At 42.6% G+C, this 20304-nt stretch overlaps 1 non-coding gene across 1 annotated transcript; it reads right to left on the reverse strand.

Moving 5' to 3' along the window:
• Positions 1 to 20213: 20213 nt before the first annotated feature.
• Positions 20214 to 20285, reverse strand: trnaq-cug (transfer RNA glutamine (anticodon CUG)). The gene has a single exon. It is a non-coding gene; the product is annotated as a tRNA-Gln (tRNA).
• Positions 20286 to 20304: the final 19 nt, after the last annotated feature.

A 20304-nucleotide genomic window follows, 5' to 3' on the forward strand; every position in this document is an offset into this window, starting at 1 on the left:
CTTCCTCACCCTTGTTGTTGTTGTGATTTCACTTAAGCCTACCCCAACCAGAGACTCACTTCCTCACCCTTGTTGTTGTTGTGATTTCACTTAAGCCTACCCCAACCAGAGACTCACTTCCTCACCCTTGTTGTGCAGTACAGGGGACTATGAAAAAACATGGACCAATGCTTCAAAAAACAACCAAATATGTCCTTTTAGAAGAAAAAAAATCTCTCAGTACAGTGATGCGGGTGTATAAAACATTATCCTCAACATTATCTTCTATTGTGTAGCGACTCGAGCGACAGGCTACCTCTCCGTCCATTCTAGAACCAGGTTACACAGAGAATGGAACAGCTGGATAAGGGGAAACAGATTGAGTTGAGTGTTAGGGTTAGGTTTTCGGGTTAAGGTTAGGGAAAATAGGATTTTGAATGGGAATCAATTGTGTGTCCCCACAAGTTTAGTTGTACACGACTGTGTGTGTGTGTGTGTGTGTGTGTGTGTGTGTGTGTGTGTGTGTGTGTGTGTGTGTGTGTGTGTGTGTGTGTGTGTGTGTGTGAGGTCTCTAAGTCCATGGCCGTTAGTTCAGTCACGTCTTCAAGGTAAAGTCGTTGTGAGAACAGCACTAAGGTGTTCGGGGTCAGTCAGTTCCTTAAGCATTACGTGTTATCACCACTGGCTATAGAGGACACAGCAGAACAGGCCTCGTTGTGTCTCACATCGCTCCCTACTCACTGTGGTACACATTAAAAACTAGTTGTAATGAACACGAGGGGAGACAGAGAGCTGGGTTCAAGCGCAGGGCGCAGCTGGTGTTTATTGTAAAAGACCACAGGAGGAGGCAGGTAGCTGGGTCCAGAGGCAGGCAGAAGGTCATACACAGGAGGAGGCAGGTAGCTGGGTCCAGAGGCAGGCAGAAGGTCATACACAGGAGGCAGGTAGCTGGGTCCAGGGGCAGGCAGAAGATCATACACAGGAGGAGGCAGGTAGCTGGGTCCAGGGGCAGGCAGAAGGTCATACACAGGAGGCAGGTAGCTGGGTCCAGGGGCACGCAGAAGGTCATACACAGGAGGAGGCAGGTAGCTGGGTCCAGGGGCAGGCAGAAGGTCATACACAGGAGGAGGCAGGTAGCTGGGTCCAGAGGCAGGCAGAAGGTCATACACAGGAGGAGGCAGGTAGCTGGGTCCAGGGGCAGGCAGAAGGTCATACACAGGAGGAGGCAGGTAGCTGGGTCCAGAGGCAGGCAGAAGGTCATACACAGGAGGAGGCAGGTAGCTGGGTCCAGGGGCAGGCAGAAGGTCATACACAGGAGGAGGCAGGTAGCTGGGTCCAGAGGCAGGCAGAAGGTCATACACAGGGGCCCAAAAAGGTAACAGTACAGGCAGGGAAAAGGCTAGTAACGTCGTCCGGGAGACCAGGCAATAGGTAGATAACAGGAAATCTGATAGGTTAAAGTACAGGCATGGAAAAGGCAAAAGGCGGCAGGCAGAAGTCCAGGACAACGACTCAGGGAACCACGTAGAGCAACGATTCAGAGAATGATTCAGGGAACCACGTAGAGTAACGATTCAGGGAATGATTCAGGGAACCACATAGAGCAAAGATTCAGGTAACGATTCAGGGAACCACGTAGAGCAACGATTCAGGGAACCACGTAGAGCAATGATTCAGGGAATGATTCAGGGAACCACGTACAGCAACTATTCAGGGAACGATTCAGGGAACCACGTAGAGCAACGATTCAGGGAATGATTCAGGGAACCACGTAGAGCAACTATTCAGGGAACGATTCAGGGAACCACGTAGAGCAACGATTCAGGGAACCACGTAGAGCAACGATTCAGGGAACCACGTAGGACATCGAACATTATCTCAATTGGGGCTTCAGTTGGTACTGATAGAACGAACGCTCTACTTCAGATAGGGCTGCCTCGCTTGCTGTTCCTGACTGTTAGCCTCAAGTGGCGTTTTCACACTTGTCCATCTGTGTTTGGGTCTTTAATAAACACATCCAGATCAGCGAACCATGTAGAGCAATGATTCAGGGAACCACGATGTAAAACATTAGTTCCAACGTAAGGAGGAGTAGCTTGACTTGGAACTGCTTCCACTGTTTGATCTGCTGTGTGATTTTATATACAGTGGGGCAAAAAAGTATTTAGTCAGCCACCAATTGTGCAAGTTCTCCCACTTAAAAAGATGAGAGAGGCCTGTAATTTTCATCATAGGTACACTTCAACTATGACAGACAAAATGAGAAGGAAAAAAATCCAGAAAATCACATTGTAGGATTTTTAAGTGGGAGAACTTGCACAATTGGTGGTTGACTAAATACTTGTTTGCCCCACTGTAGAATATCCCTCATTAACTACAGACTGAGATGAGAAAGTACTTCATGTCAGTTACGATAAATACTTGACAGTTAAAACTAATTCAGGGAGTTGATGTGAACACAGTGAAGTCAGAGACATATCTCAGAATATCATTTATTCAACACCTGTCACCTGTTGCCTATACCACAGACAGAGAGAGAGAGAGAGAGAGAGAGAGAGAGAGAGAGAGAGAGAGAGAGAGAGAGAGAAATAGAGAGAGAGAGAGAGAGAGAGAGAGAGAGAGAGAGAGAGAGAGAGAGAGAGAGAGAGAGAGAGAGAGAGAGAGAGAGAGAGAGAGAGAGAGAGAGAGAGAGAGAGAGAGAGAGAGAGAGAGAGAGAGAGAGAGAGAGAGAGAGAGAGAGAGGGAGAGAGAGAGAGAGAGAGAGAGAGAGAGAGAGAGAGAGAGAGAGAGAGAGAGAGAGAGAGAGATCAGTGGAGTACGTAGAGGGTGCTTAGCTTTCAGATCAATCAGGTAAATTGCTTGCTGTTCCTAATTCCTGACAGCCAACGCTGTACTGTAATCTGTAGGTGTTAACTGAGAGTGCCAGTGAGAGACTGTGGAGTGTTAATTAGCCACGACTACATCAACTAACCTTGATAAATAACTCTACAGCTTCTCTAATAGCTTCTACAGGTGGGCTCTGCCAGCTTGAGACACACACACACAGACACACACAGATCAGCGTCTGTCTGCTAAATGATGCCATTGGGTGCCTTTTTCAGTCTGAAGGAAACACTGTTTAAACACAGTTGAATACCACATCAAAAGTTGGTTCTACAGGTACTGATGTTACATAGTAAACAAGAGGGCACAAGAAAACCTATTCCCCCTCAGGAGACTGAAAAGATTTGGCATGGGTCCTCAGATCCTCAAAAGGTTCTACAGCTGCACCATTGAGAGCATGGTCGCATCACTGCCTGGTATGACAACTGTTTGGCCTCCGACAGCAAGGCACTACAGAGGGTAGTGCTTAAGGCCCAGTACATCACCAGGGGCCAAGCTTCCTGCCATCCAGGACCTCTATACCAGGCGGTGTCAGAGGAAGGCCCTAAAAATGGTCAAAGACTCCAGCCACCCTAGTTATAAGACTGTTCTCTCTGCTACCGCATGGCAAGCGGTTCCGGAGCAACAAGTCTAGGTCCAAGAGACTTCTAAACAGCTTCTACCCCCAAGCAATAAGACTCCTGAACAGCTAATCAAATGGCTACCCAGACTATTTGCATTGCCCCCCCCCCCTCTTTACACTGCTGCTACTCTCTGTTGTCATCAATACATAGTCACATTTAAAGTTGAACTGATGTTGCTCATATTGAATCACAATAAGGCTGATTTCCATTATGTCTGTGTGACGTCATGTGGATGATGGACTAGCTGAATCATCGTATGGATTTAGAGAAAGACATGTAATCTACTCTGGCATATTGGCGTACAGTCACTCATAGTAGTGATGGGGGGGGGCACAAAGCCATGCAATCTCCATAGACAAACATTGCCAGTAGAATGGCTTTACTGAGGAGCTCAGTTACTTTTAACGTGGAACAGTCATAGGATGCCATCTTTCCAACAAGTCCTGCCCTGCTGGAGCTGTTCCGGTCAACTGGAGATGCTGTTATTGTGAAGCGGAAACATCTAGGAGCTAAAAACATCTCAGCCAAAAGTGGTAGGTCACACAAGCTCACAGAACGGGACCACCGAGTGCTGAAGTGCGTAAAAATCGTCTGTCCTCGGTTGCAACACTCCACTACCAAGTTCCATACTGCCTCTGGAAGCAACGTCAGCACAAGAACTGTTCGTCGTGAGCTTCATGAAATGGGTTTCCATGGCTGAGCAGCCGCACACAAGCCTAAGATCACCATGTGCAATGCCAAGCGTCAGCTGGAGTGGTGTAAAGCTCGCCTCCATTGGAACAGTGGAAACGCGTTGTCTGGAGTGATGAATCACGCTTCACCATCTGGCAGTCCAAAGGACTAATCTGGGTCTGGCGGATGAGTAAGAATGGTCTGGGGCTGTTTTTCATGGTTCGGGCCCCTTAGTTCCAGTGAAGGAAACTCTTAACGCTACAGCATACAATGACATTCTAGACGATTCTGTGTTTCCAACTTTGTGGCAACAGTTTGGGAAAGGCCCTTTCCTGTTTCAGCATGAAAATGCCCCCGTGAACAAAGCAAGGTCCATACAGAAATGTTTTGTCAAGATCTGTGAGGAAGAACTTGACTGGCCTGCACAGAGCCCTGACTTCAACCCCATCGAACACCTTTGGGATGAATTGGAACGCTGACTGCAAACCAGGCCTAATCGCCCAACATTAGTACCCGACCTCACTAATTTTGTTGTCGCTGAATGGAAGCAAGTCCCTTGCAGCAAAGTTACAACATCTAGTGGAAAGCCTTCCCAGCAGAGCAAGAGGCTGTTATAGCAGCAATGTTACAACATCTAGTGGAAAGCCTTCCCAGAAAAGCAAGAGGCTGTTATAGCAGCAATGTTCCAACATCTAGTGGAAAGCCTTCCCAGCAGAGCAAGAGGCTGTTATAGCAGCAATGTTCCAACATCTAGTGGAAAGCCTTCCCAGAAGAGCAAGAGGCTGTTATAGCAGCAATGTTCCAACATCTAGTGGAAAGCCTTCCCAGAAGAGTGGAGGCTGTTATAGCAGCAATGTTACAACATCTAGTGGAAAGCCTTCCCAGCAGAGGGGAGGCTGTTATAGCAGCAATGTTCCAACATCTAGTGGAAAGCCTTCCCAGCAGAGGGGAGGCTGTTATAGCAGCAATGTTACAACATCTAGTGGAAAGCCTTCCCAGCAGAGGGGAGGCTGTTATAGCAGCAATGTTACAACATCTAGTGGAAAGCCTTCCCAGAAGAGTGGAGGCTGTTATAGCAGCAAAGGGAGGGGACCAACTCCATTTTAATGCCCATGATTTTTGGAATGAGCTGCTTGAAGAGCAGGCTTTCACATGTTGTCATGAGGTGTATATCGATATTTGAGTTTTTTGGCTTCTGTAGGTAGCGTTAGCTAGTGCTAGTCGGCTGTACCTGCGCCCAAACTTATTAAATAGTGAGCCAACATGTTTTCAGCACTTTTATGCCCATGACGGATCAAAACTAGTTTTCTCCTGACTCTCTGTTGTCTCTCTGCAGCAGACATGTAGTGAATAATATGGTTGGAACATCGAATCGCAATAAAATCACAGTATTGAATCACACTACATATAGAATCACACTACATATAGAATCACACTACATATAGAATCACACTACATATAGAATCACACTACATATAGAATCACACTACATATAGAATCACACTACATATAGAATCACACTACATATAGAATCACACTACACACTACATATGAATCACACTACATATAGAATCACACTACATATAGAATCACACTACATATAGAATCACACTACATATAGAATCACACTACATATAGAATCACACTACATATAGAATCACACTACATATAGAATCACAACATATAGAATCACACTACATATAGAATCACACACATATAGAATCACACATATAGAATCACACTACATATAGAATCACACTAATATAGAATCACACTATAGAATCACACTACATATAGAATCACACTACATATAGAATCACACTACATATAGAATCACACTACATATAGAATCACAACACATATAGAATCACACTACATATAGAATCACACTACATATAGAATCACACTACATATAGAATCACACTACATATAGAATCACACTACATATAGAATCACACTACATATAGAATCACACTACATATAGAATCACAACACATATAGAATCACACTACATATAGAATCACACTACACATATAGAATCACACTACATATAGAATCACACTACATAGAATCACACTACATATAGAATCACACTACATATAGAATCACACATACATATAGAATCACACTACATATAGAATCACACACATATAGAATCACACTACATATAGAATCACACTACATATAGAATCACACTACATATAGAATCACACTACATATAGAATCACACTACATATAGAATCACACTACATATAGAATCACACTACATATAGAATCACACTACATATAGAATCACACTACATATAGAATCACACTACATATAGAATCACAACACATATAGAATCACACTACATATAGAATCACACTACATATAGAATCACACTACATATAGAATCACACTACATATAGAATCACACTACATATAGAATCACACTACATATAGAATCACACTACATATAGAATCACACTACATATAGAATCACAACTACATATAGAATCACAACACATATAGAATCACACTACATATAGAATCACACTACATATAGAATCACACTACATATAGAATCACAACACATATAGAATCACACTACATATAGAATCACACTACATATAGAATCACACTACATATAGAATCACACTACATATAGAATCACACTACATATAGAATCACACTACATATAGAATCACACTACATATAGAATCACAACACATATAGAATCACACTACATATAGAATCACACTACATATAGAATCACACTACATATAGAATCACACTACATATAGAATCACACTACATATAGAATCACACTACATATAGAATCACAACTACATATAGAATCACAACACATATAGAATCACACTACATATAGAATCACACTACATATAGAATCACACTACATATAGAATCACACTACATATAGAATCACACAACATATGGAATCACAACACATATAGAATCACAACACATATAGAATCACAACACATATAGAATCACACTACATATAGAATCACACTACATATAGAATCACACTACATATAGAATCACAACACATATAGAATCACAACACATATAGAATCACACTACATATAGAATCACACTACATATAGAACACATACATATAGAATCACACTACATATAGAATCACACTACATATAGAATCACAAACATATAGAATCACACTACATATAGAATCACAACACATATAGAATCACACTACATATAGAATCAGGCTACATATAGAATAGAATCACACTACATATAGAATCACAACACATATAGAATCACACTACATATAGAATCACACTACATATAGAATCACACTACATATAGAATCACACTATGTATAGAATCACACTACATATAGAATCACACTACATATAGAATCACACTACATATAGAATCACAACACATATAGAATCACACTATATTGGCATAGAATCACACTACATATAGAATCACACACATATAGAATCACACTACATATAGAATCACACTTATAGAATCACACTACATATAGAATCACAACAGTTATAGAATCACAGTTATAGAAACACTACATATAGAATCACACTTATATAGAATCACAAACATATGGAATCACAACACATATAGAATCACAACACATATAGAATCACAACACATATAGAATCACACTACATATAGAATCACACTACATATAGAATCACACTACATTATAGAATCACAGATATAGAATCACAACACATATAGAAACAGATATAGAATCACACTACATATAGAATCACACTACATATAGAATCACACTAATATAGAATCAAACTACATATAGAATCAGAGTTATACATATAGAAACACTACATATAGAATCACACTACAGAGAATCACACTTATAGAAACACACTACATATAGAATCACACTACATATAGAATCACACTACATATAGAATCACATACATATAGAATCACACTTATAGAATCACACACATTATAGAATCACACTACATATAGAATCACAAAAGAATATAGAATCACACTTGTTACATATAGAATCACACTACATATAGAATCACAACACATATAGAATCACACTACATATAGAATCACAACACATATAGAATCACACTACATATAGAATCACACTTCATATAGAATAGAATCACACTACATATAGAATCACAACACATATAGAATCACACTACATATAGAATCACACTACATATAGAATCACACTACATATAGAATCACACTACATATAGAATCACACTACATATAGAATCACACTACATAGAATCACACTACATATAGAATCACAACACATATAGAATCACACTACAGGTATAGAATCACACTCCATATAGAATTTTACATATAGAATCACACTACATATAGAATCACACTACATATAGAATCAGCACTTTGCTTTAGAATCACACTACATATAGAATCACAACACATATAGAATCACACACATAGAATCACACTACATATAGAATCACAACACATATAGAATCACATCCATATCGTATTAGAGTCCTATCAGTACCTAAACATGGTGATAATATTGTATGGAGAGGTCCCTGGTAATTCCCTGCCCTAACTCATAGTGCACCAGGAAGAATGATAAAAGACAAGCTTTATACTGATGTATTGTTGACCTTACAGTCACGCTATCTGTCCCTTCAGGGTTGCTAGACACAGGCTATTGTGCCCTGGGACACAGCTAAATTAAGCTATTGGGGTCTTTTTTTCATTCCCAAAGTGACTGCAGTAAAGTAACCAACACTGTGGGGTAACACAGTAAGTGGGTGGTTCACCAGCTCGCCTACTTCCTTTTCTCCAGCTGATGTAATATGATTGGAAGGACTTTAAGTCTTTAAGCCAGGTTCTTATGTCCTTAGAGATACACAGAGACTTACAGTAACAACCCGTTCTGTCTACTCTGGCATATTGGCATAGGCTAAAGCTATACTCTGATTTCCCCAAACACAAGACTCCAGCATCAGCACAGAGCTTTAGAAACAGAGTTATAGAAACAGAGTTATAGAAACAGAGTTATAGAAACAGAGTTATAGGGTTATAGAAACAGAGTTATAGAAACAGAGTTATAGAAACAGAGTTATAGGGTTATAGAAACAGAGTTATAGAAACAGAGTTATAGGGTTATAGAAACAGAGTTATAGAAACAGAGTTATAGAAACAGAGTTATAGGGTTATAGAAACAGAGTTATAGAAACAGAGTTATAGGGTTATAGAAACAGAGTTATAGAAACAGAGTTATAGAGTTATAGAAACAGAGTTATAGGGTTATAGAAACAGAGTTATAGGGTTATAGAAACAGAGTTATAGAAACAGAGTTATAGAAACAGAGTTATAGGGTTATAGAAACAGAGTTATAGAAACAGAGTTATAGAAACAGAGTTATAGAGTTATTAAACAGAGTTATCCCTCAGTAGAGCTATAAAACAGAGTTATAGAGCTAGACAGAGTTATACAGTTATAGAAACAGAGTTATAGAAACAGAGTTATAGAAACAGAGTTATAGAGCTATAGAAACAGAGTTATACAGTTATAGAAACAGAGTTATAGAGTTATAGATACAGAGTTATAGGAACAGAGTTATAGAAACAGAGTTATAAGTTTAGTAGTAACTTTTCCCATAGAAACAGAGTTATAGAGTTATAGAAACAGAGTTATAGAAACAGAGTGAGAGTAAGTGTCAGAAAGAATGATCCAGAAATCACTTAATTTGTTACTGGAACTGCCTCTTCCTTCATACCCACTCTAGGTATCCATCCTTCATACCCACCCTAGGTATCCATCCTTCATACCCACTCTAGGTATCCATCCTGGGTATCCATCCTTCATACCCACTCTAGGTATCCATCCTTCATACCCACCCTAGGTATCTATCACTACTGTAGACCAGGGCTCTTCACTACACAGAGAATAGGGTTCCTTTTTAACTTATTTAATTCCCTCACTACCTGGCAGAAAACCATTCGTCAGAGAGCTTAAGGCTTCAAGGCAAGGCAGCCAACAGGTTTGCGAAATCCTTGTGGGTTTTTTGTTGTTGTCCTGGCGTGTTTTTCAATTCACAGGCAGCTCTTTGCTTTGGGAAGCCCAGTAGGTGCTTTGATTTTGTGACTCATCAGAAGGTGAAGACAGCCAATTGCTTTCACCTTAATAAGCTCCCCATCCCCCGTTCTGTGTATTAGAGAAATTAAAGGAAACACATAGTCAGTTGAACGACTGAATGCATTCAACTGAAATGTGTCTTCCGTATTTAACTCAATCAGAGAGGAGCAGGGGGGGGGGAAGCAGAGGAGAGGACAGATTAACCTTTTTAATAATTTGCATTTTCCTCCCCCACAAAGAAAATTATCTCTGTTTTTCCAGTTTGAGACTCCTGGAGTTAATTGAATTCCTGTTAACTTTATCACGGTGAAATTTCAATTAAAGAGGAGCTCTAATTGAGATTCATTCAATCCAGAGATCTATTAATGCACAACATAGGGATGGAGGCAGGTGAGGAAGTAGTAGTAGCTGTAGTAGCTGGTAAAGATGCAGGCCATTAAGACTTTCCCTCAGTAGTAGCTGGTAAAGATGCAGGCCATTAAGACTTTCCCTCAGTAGTAGCTGGTAAAGATGCAGGCCATTAAGACTTTCCCTCAGTAGTAGCTGGTAAAGATGCAGGCCATTAAGACTTTCCCTCAGTAGTAGCTGGTAAAGATGCAGGCCATTAAGACTTTCCCTCAGTAGTAGCAGGTAAAGATGCAGGTCATTAAGACAGACTTTCCCTCAGTAGTAGCTGGTAAAGATGCAGGTCATTAAGACAGACTTTCCCTCAGTAGTAGCAGGTAAAGATGCAGGCCATTAAGACAGACTTTCCCTCAGTAGTAGCTGGTAAAGATGCAGGCCATTAAGACAGACTTTCCCTCAGTAGTAGCTGGTAAAGATGCAGGCCATTAAGACTTTCCCTCAGTAGTAGCTGGTAAAGATGCAGGCCATTAAGACAGACTTTCCCTCAGTAGTAACAGGTAAATATGCAGGCCATTAAGACAGACTTTCCCTCAGTAATAGCAGGTAAAGATGCAGGTCATTAAGACATATGTTTAATGTTTCTTTTCCCAGAGCAAATGCAATAGAGCCCAGATCAATACCAGGAAGATGGTAAACAAGACCAACACAGGAGGAAAGTGTGGCTAAATGATGGACTACTCTATAAGGGGAACTGGAACTGAAATCTAAGTTACAGAGCCGTGAAGTATTTACCTCCTTTCTGATTTTCGCTATTTTTTTAAAACATATTTTAGAAACTGAATGTTAACAGATCTTCAACCAAAACCTAATATTAGATAAAGGGAACCTGAGTTTACAAATAACATTAAAAAAAATTATACTTATTTAATTTATTTAATTAACAAAGTTAAATAAGGCAAGTCATCCAGGTCCTGAGGCAGCAAAGCCTTCCCCAAACCATCACACTACCACCACCATGCCTGTCTGTTGGTATGAGGTTCTTACTGTGGGAATGGACTGTTTGGTTTTCACCAGGGACACAGGCATAACGGGACACAGGCATAACGGGACACAGGCATAACGGGACACAGGCATAACGGGACACAGGCATAACGGGACACAGGCATAACGGGACACAGGCATAACGGGACACAGGCATAACGGGACACATGTCGTCCAAAAAGTTTACTAAAGATTGTCAAAAAGCACCTGGAAGATCATCAAAACACTTGGGTCCCATTATGCCTGAACAATTAATTACATTTACATTGACCCCCCCTTGTTTTTACACTGCTGCTACTCGCCCTGCCTAAACCAATGGTTACTGTCTATGTCATCTGTAAGACCAATGTTTGCATCTGCCAGTAAGTGACTATTAAACCCCTTACTTAAAGGCTGGTCAGGACTTAGTGCTGTTACATCAATCCTCTGAGACCACAGCCCACTCAACACACAGCCAGCCAGACAGCCAGCCTAGCCAACACACAGACAGACAGACAGCCAGCCACCCAACACACAGCCAGCCAGCCACCCAACACACAGCCAGCCAGACAGCCAGCCAGCCACCCACCCAACACACAGCCAGCCAGCCAGCCAGCCAGCCACCCACCCAACACACAGACAGACAGCCAGCCAGCCACCCAACACACAGCCAGCCAGCCACCCAACACACAGCCAGCCAGACAGCCAGCCAGCCAGCCACCCACCCAACACACAGCCAGTCAGCCAGCCACCCACCCAACACACAGCCAGTCAGCCAGCCACCCACCCAACACACAGCCAGTCAGCCAGCCACCCACCCAACACACAGCCAGTCAGCCAGCCACCCACCCAACACACAGCCAGTCAGCCAGCCACCCACCCAACACACAGCCAGTCAGCCAGCCAGCCACCCAACACACAGCCAGTCAGCCAGCCAGCCACCCAACACACAGCCAGTCAGCCAGCCACCCACCCAACACACAGCCAGCCTAACAGTGTAAAAACAGCCCACCCACTGACATCCAGGAGACACCCTGCCCATTTGTAGACCTAATACATTACAAAATACTCTGTTCCCAGATTGAGCCTAGGCCTAATTGATGTTTCTGTTTTGCAATCCCTGAGTCAATGTTAATCTAAGCCTGTGAAATTGCCATTTCTTTGGTTTGTTTCCAAATCTAAAGCAGTCCCTCCGATGTTATGTGTCTATTTCCAACCTCCCATCCCAGACATAGACCGTTCTCTCTGCTACCGCACGACAAGCGGTACCAGAGCGCCAAGTCTAGGTCCAATAGGCTCCTAAATAGCTTCTACCACCAAGCCATAAGACTCCTGAACAGCTAATCAGATGGCTACCCAGACTATTTACATCCCCCCAGAACACTGCTGCTACTCTCTGTTATTATCTATGCATAGTCACTTTAATAACACTACCTACATGTACATATTACCTCAATTACCTCCACACAGGTGCCCCCCCCCCACACGCTGCTGCTACTCTCTGTTATCATCTATGCATAGTCACTTTAATAACACTACCTACATGTACATATTACCTCAATTACCTCGACACAGGTGCCCCTGCACATTGACTCTGTACTGGTACCCCCTGTATACAGCCTCCACATTGACTCTGTACTGGTACCCCCTGTATACAGCCTCCACATTGACTCTGTACTGGTACCCCCTGTATACAGCCTCCACATTGACTCTGTACTGGTACCCCCTGTATACAGCCTCCACATTGACTCTGTACTGGTACCCCTGTATACAGCCTCCACATTGACTCTGTACTGGTACCCCCTGTATACAGCCTCCACATTGACTCTGTACTGGTACCCCCTGTATATAGCCTCCACATTGACTCTGTACTGGTACCCCCTGTATACAGCCCCCACATTGACTCTGTACTGGTACCCCCTGTATATAGCCTCCACATTGACTCTGTACTGGTACCCCCTGTATATAGCCTCCACATTGACTCTGTACTGGTACCCCCTGTATATAGCCTCCACATTGACTCTGTACTGGTACCCCCTGTATACAGCCTCCACATTGACTCTGTACTGGTACCCCCTGTATACAGCCTCCACATTGACTCTGTACTGGTACCCCCTGTATATAGACTCCACATTGACTCTGTACTGGTACCCCCTGTATACAGCCTCCACATTGACTCTGTACTGGTACCCCCTGTATACAGCCTCCACATTGACTCTGTACTGGTACCCCCTGTATATAGCCTCCACATTGACTCTGTACTGGTACCCCCTGTATATAGCCTCCACATTGACTCTGTACTGGTACCCCCTGTATATAGTCTCCACATTGACTCTGTACTGGTACCCCTGTATACAGCCTCCACATTGACTCTGTACTGGTACCCCCTGTATATAGCCTCCACATTGACTCTGTACTGGTACCCCTGTATATAGCCTCCACATTGACTCTGTACTGGTACCCCCTATATACAGCCTCCACATTGACTCTGTACTGGTACCCCCTGTATACAGCCTCCACATTGACTCTGTACTGGTACCCCCTGTATACAGCCTCCACATTGACTCTGTACTGGTACCCCCTATATACAGCCTCCACATTGACTCTGTACTGGTACCCCCTGTATACAGCCTCCACATTGACTCTGTACTGGTACCCCCTGTATATAGTCTCCACATTGACTCTGTACTGGTACCCCCTGTATACAGCCTCCACATTGACTCTGTACTGGTACCCCCTGTATACAGCCTCCACATTGACTCTGTACTGGTACCCCCTGTATACAGCCTCCACATTGACTCTGTACTGGTACCCCCTGTATACAGCCTCCACATTGACTCTGTACTGGTACCCCCTGTATATAGCCTCCACATTGACTCTGTACTGGTACCCCCTGTATATAGCCTCCACATTGACTCTGTACTGGTACCCCCTGTATATAGCCTCCACATTGACTCTGTACTGGTACCCCCTGTATATAGCCTCCACATTGACTCTGTACTGGTACCCCCTGTATACAGCCTCCACATTGACTCTGTACTGGTACCCCCTGTATACAGCCTCCACATTGACTCTGTACTGTACCCCCTGTATACAGCCTCCACATTGACTCTGTACTGGTACCCCCTGTATACAGCCCCACTATTGTTATTTACTGCTGCTCTTTAAGTATTTGTTCATCTTATTTTCTGAAAACGGCATTGTTGGTTAAGGGCTTGTAAGTAAGCATTTCACTGTAAGGTTGTATTCGGCGCATGTGACAAATACAATTTGATTTGATATCCGTTAGCTTTGCTGAAGAAGACAGAAATCTCATACGTTACTTAGTCTTTCTCGTAGCCTACATTCTGCATCATCTTCTATTCTGACTAGGCTACATTCTGCATCATCTTCTATTCTGACTAGGCTACATTCTGCATCATCTTCTATTCTGACTAGCCTACATTCTGCATCATCTTCTATTCTGACTAGGCTACATTCTGCATCATCTTCTATTCTGACTAGGCTACATTCTGCATCATCTTCTATTCTGACTAGGCTACATTCTCATTATCTTAAATGTAAATGTAAATGTATTCTGACTAGGCTACATTCTCATTATCTTCTATTCTGACAAGGCTACATTCTCATTATCTTCTATTCTGACAAGGCTACATTCTGCATCATCTTCTATTCTGACTAGGCTACATTCTCATTATCTTCTATTCTGACAAGGCTACATTCTGCATCATCTTCTATTCTGACTAGGCTACATTCTCATTATCTTCTATTCTGACAAGGCTACATTCTGCATCATCTTCTATTCTAACTGGGCTACATTCTCATGTATGTACTGGTTCCCCTGTATGAAGTCTGGTTCTCCTATAATATGTCCTATCCCTGGACACTGACATCTGAACTTCTATCATCATTTGCTTTGAACCCCATCAGTGGTGCAGCTGCTGCCTCTCTGCACAGTGAGAAAGGACCCCTGGGCTTTGGGAAGGCCTTGGTCTTCGTCCTAAATCGCACCCTATTCTCTATGTAGTGTACTACTTTGACCAGGGCCCCGAGCCCTGCTTCCGGAACTCTAACTCCCTTCTTCCGGAACTCTAACTCCCTGCTTCCGGAACTCTAACTCCCTTCTTCCGGAACTCTAACTCCCTTCTTCCGAAAATCTAACTACCTGCTTCCGGAACTCTAACTCCCTGCTTCCGGAACTCTAACTCCCTGCTTCTGGAACTCTAACTCCCTGCTTCCGGAACTCTAACTCCCTGCTTCCGGAACTCTAACTCCCTGCTTCCAGAACTCTAACTCCCTGCTTCCGGAACTCTAACTCCCTGCTTCCGGAACTCTAACTCCCTGCTTCCGGAACTCTAACTCCCTGCTTCCAGAACTCTAACTCCCTGCTTCCGGAACTCTAACTCCCTGCTTCTGGAACTCTAACTCCCTGCTTCCGGAACTCTAACTCCCTGCTTCCGGAACTCTAATCTTCATGCTGTGTGGTTCAAAAGCAGGACTTGACTGTTGACTGACTACCTTCACGTATTTCTCTCTCACGTGTGACAGTGTTTTTCCTTGCGAGGTCAACATGTTTTCCTCCTTTTAACATTCCGATACAAGGGACACCGTTGGTTAGAACGGGAACAGACACGGCATGTAGACTGCTTACGTTTTGTCCCCTCTCTCCCTCTCTCTCTGTCTCTCTCTGTCACTCTGTCTCTCTCTCTCTCTGTCTCTCTCTCTCTCTCTCTCTCTCTCTGTCTCTCTCTCTCTCTCTCCCCTGTCTCTCTCTCTGTCTCTCTCTCTCTCTCTCTCTCTCTGTCTCTCTCTCTGTCTGTCTCTCTCTCGCTCTGTCTCTCTCTCTCTCTGTCTCTCTCTCTCTCTGTCTCTCTCTGTCTCTCTCTCTCTCTGTCTCTCTCTCTGTCTGTCTCTCTCTCTCTCTCTGTCTCTCTCTCTGTGTCTCTCTCTCTCTGTCTGTCTCTCTCTCTCTCTCTCTGTCTCTCTCTCTGTCTCTCTCTCTGTCTGTCTCTCTCTCTCTCTCTCTCTCTCTCTCTCTCTCTCTCTGTCTCTCTCTCTGTCTGTCTCTCTCTCTCTCTCTCTCTCTCTCTCTCTGTCTCTCTCTCTGTCTCTCTCTCTCTCTGTCTCTCCAACAATTGTTTTACTATTTTCCATAAATCATGACAACTGAGTTTGTGTTGAACACTGACAATGTTTGTCAGGATTAGCTTAGTTATTGACGCACAGGATAGAATAAAATAGAATATGATAAGATAGAATCTAGACTGTTGACTTGGATCCAGAAGAGGAATTGTGCAGTTAACTGAGTGAATATATAAACACCTCTCTGGTATAAGTGGCAGTGAGGTTTCCAAATCACATGGGTAGGTTGTGTCTATCTTCCTGTCAGAGTGTGATGGTATGATTTGATCTGACTTGTCTGTCCTCTATGGTGTCACCACTTTAATCTCTCGTGAGGAAATACATATGATGAAATCCATCTTTAATAGCCTAAAGTTAATTAATATCTGACGTTTTTTTTACACATCTGCTTTCCATACAGCTGTTTCCACAGCACAAACAGCATACTTTCTTTTTTTGCCACCAAAACATCCAAGTGAATACAAAATCTAAATCACGTTTCCACTATACTCACTTCAGCTCAATCTAAACAGTAGGATCAACTTTGTTTCCTCAGTCAAAAACCACGATGCCTGTTTCCTCAATCTTGAGCTGGTAGTTAATGTTGTACTCTGTTTGCACACCATCAAGCCTCCTGCAAATAACTACATAGCTCTGCCAAGCAGAAGTGACACATGGTTTTCTCCCTCAGCTTAAATTATTATCTGACAGAGGAAGATATTCAGTTTTATTTTAAGACTATCTGACCCACACATTACTTTATTATAGTCCAGGACAAACATCTATTCGTGACACTAGAATGTGCACTATATAACCAATCAGTCAATCCTTATGTCCCTGCATAGGGTCATAGTCACAGCCACACAGGTGGGTCCTGTAAACGGGTCCCATACTGTGATTCCATGCTCTTCCACCACCTTGACAGACTGACAGCAACCTGTGGCATGTCATCTGCATACGCATGAAGGTGTTACAGAAGCCGACGAGATACTAAATCAATTACAATGCATCTTTAAAAGCAGGACACACTGAGGCTGGTACTGTCTGTCTGGACAGTTATCCGGTGAATTCACTGCATACATAGGGGTGATCCCACTAAACGGAGAGTGACAGCCTGGAATAAAACACCGTTCGCCCTAGTTAGCCTGGCTACGGCCGGTTACCTCACATTAGCTAGTAAACTCATAGCTAAACCCCTGATCAACTCCTCACAAAATAACGGTTTAATTAACATCATACTTACACCACCAGCAAACGCGATATCACTCGTCGTCCAACTTCGGTGGGATTTCTTCAAAAACACACTGGCATTTTTAAAAACAGTCTATATTTGAATCAGCCGTTGATATCTAGAAATAGACTACAATATTTCTATAGCCAGTTGTGTTCAAGGCGCCGACCCGGCTCCGTCCTCCGCCATTTTGGTTGTGATGGGGGATACGTTGCGTCGCGCGGGTTTGGCTGCTGTCGGGTCACCCTATGTAATTATAGGAAGCACCAAAATAACATATCATTGTGTTATAGCTGTGTAACACACATGTATGAACTACACTATCTATAAACTAATCTTTATTTTTTATTTTTACAAACTAAGTTATACAATTTTGAATGTGAAGATTCTGACTTGCAAGTCTACACAAGTACTGGTAAAATACATTAAAATGCTTAGGACTATATATAAAATGCATATAATAAATTTTATACATAATTGTAAGTGTACTTTAATGTGAAGTGTTATTGAAAATGGTCATTTCCCAGACAAAAACAAAAATCTAAAGGCAACATGAAACAATTTCATTTTTTAATTTTTATTTTATTTAATCAAATGAAACAATTTCAAAGATTTTACTGAGTTACTGTTCATATATGGATTTCACATGACTGGAATACAGATATGCATATGCTCTCACAGAGAAAAGGTAGGGGTGTGGATCAGGGTGCGGATCAGAAAACCAGTCAGTATCTGGTGTGACCACCATTTGCCTCATGCAGGGCAACATCTCCTTTGCATAGAGTTGATCAGGCTGCTGATTGTGGCCTGTGGAATGTTGTCCCACTCTTCTTCAATGGCTGTGTAAAGTTGCTGGATATTGGCTGGGAACTGGAACACGCTGTCGTACACATAGATCCAGAGCATCCTAAACATGCTCAATGGGTGACATGTCTGGTGAGTATGTAGGCCATGGAAGAACTGGGAAATGTTCAGCTTCTAGGAATTGTGTACAGATCCTTGTGACATGGGGCCGTGCATTATCATGCTGAAACATGAGGAGATGGCGGGGGATGAATGGCACGACAATGGGCCTCAGGATCTGGTCACAGTATCTCTGTGCATTCAAATTGCCATTGATAAAATGCAATTGTGTTCGGCGTCCGTAGCTTAAGCCTGCCCATACCATAACCCCACCACCACCATGGGGTACTCTGTTTACAACGTTGACATCAGCAAACCGCTCTCACACACAACGCCATACACCTCTGCTGTCCGCCATGTACAGTTGAAACTGGGATTCATCAGAGAAGAGCATACTTCTCCAGCATATGATATGTCACACCTGTCAGATGGATGGATTATTTTGGCAAAAGAGAAATGCTCACTAACAGGGATGTAAACAAATGTGTGAAGAAAAAATTGAGAGAAATACGCATTTTGTGCACATGGGAAATTTACGGGATCGTTTATTTCAACTCATGAAATATGGGACCGACATTTTACTTGTTGGGTTTATATTTTTCTTCAGTGTAAATAGCCTAGCCCTAGATCCTCTCATAATTATAATTCCCCCGTGGAGTTTAGTACTAGAAAGGTAGCCTAATCAGAACTATTCTGCCATCTAGTGGTAAATCACATTATTCTTAAAATCCAATATTTTATTTCATCATGATTTTTTTTATGTGGAGGTATACACTGAGTGTACAAAACATTGGTAGCACCGTCCTAATATTAAATTGCACCCGTTTTTTTGCCCTCAGAATAGCCTCAATTCGTCGGGCCATAGACTCTACAAGGTGTCGAAAGCGTTCCACAGGAATGCTGGCCCATGTTGACTCCAATGCTTTCCACAGTTGTGTCATGTTATCTGGATGTCCCTTGGGTGGTGGACCATTCTTGATTGAAATTGTCTGGATGTCGGGAAACTGTTGAGTGTCAAAAAAAAACAGCTGCGTTGCAGTTCTTGACACACTCAAACCGGTGCGACTGGCATCTACTACCATACCATGTTGAAAAGCACTGAAACACATTCCATGTCTCGAGGCTTAAAAATCCTTATTTAACCTGTCTTCTCCTGGTGACATCAGAAAGGGTTCATAGCTTTCAACTGGATTTACCTGATTAAGTCATGGAATGAGCAGGTATTCGTGATGTTTTATAAACGTAGTGTATTTTGATCGGCTTTCTCATCAGAACATGTCTTCTCTGTGGATCTGCGCCGTTTCTGAGAGAATAAAAACATAGGTTCTACCGAGATTTGAACTCGGATCGCAGGATTCAGAGTCCTGAGTGCTAACCATTACACCATAGAACCCCGTGCTCCAACTTCTTCC

This window comes from Oncorhynchus nerka, linkage group LG27 (assembly GCF_034236695.1).
Source record: "Oncorhynchus nerka isolate Pitt River linkage group LG27, Oner_Uvic_2.0, whole genome shotgun sequence".
Lineage (NCBI taxonomy): Eukaryota > Metazoa > Chordata > Actinopteri > Salmoniformes > Salmonidae > Oncorhynchus > Oncorhynchus nerka.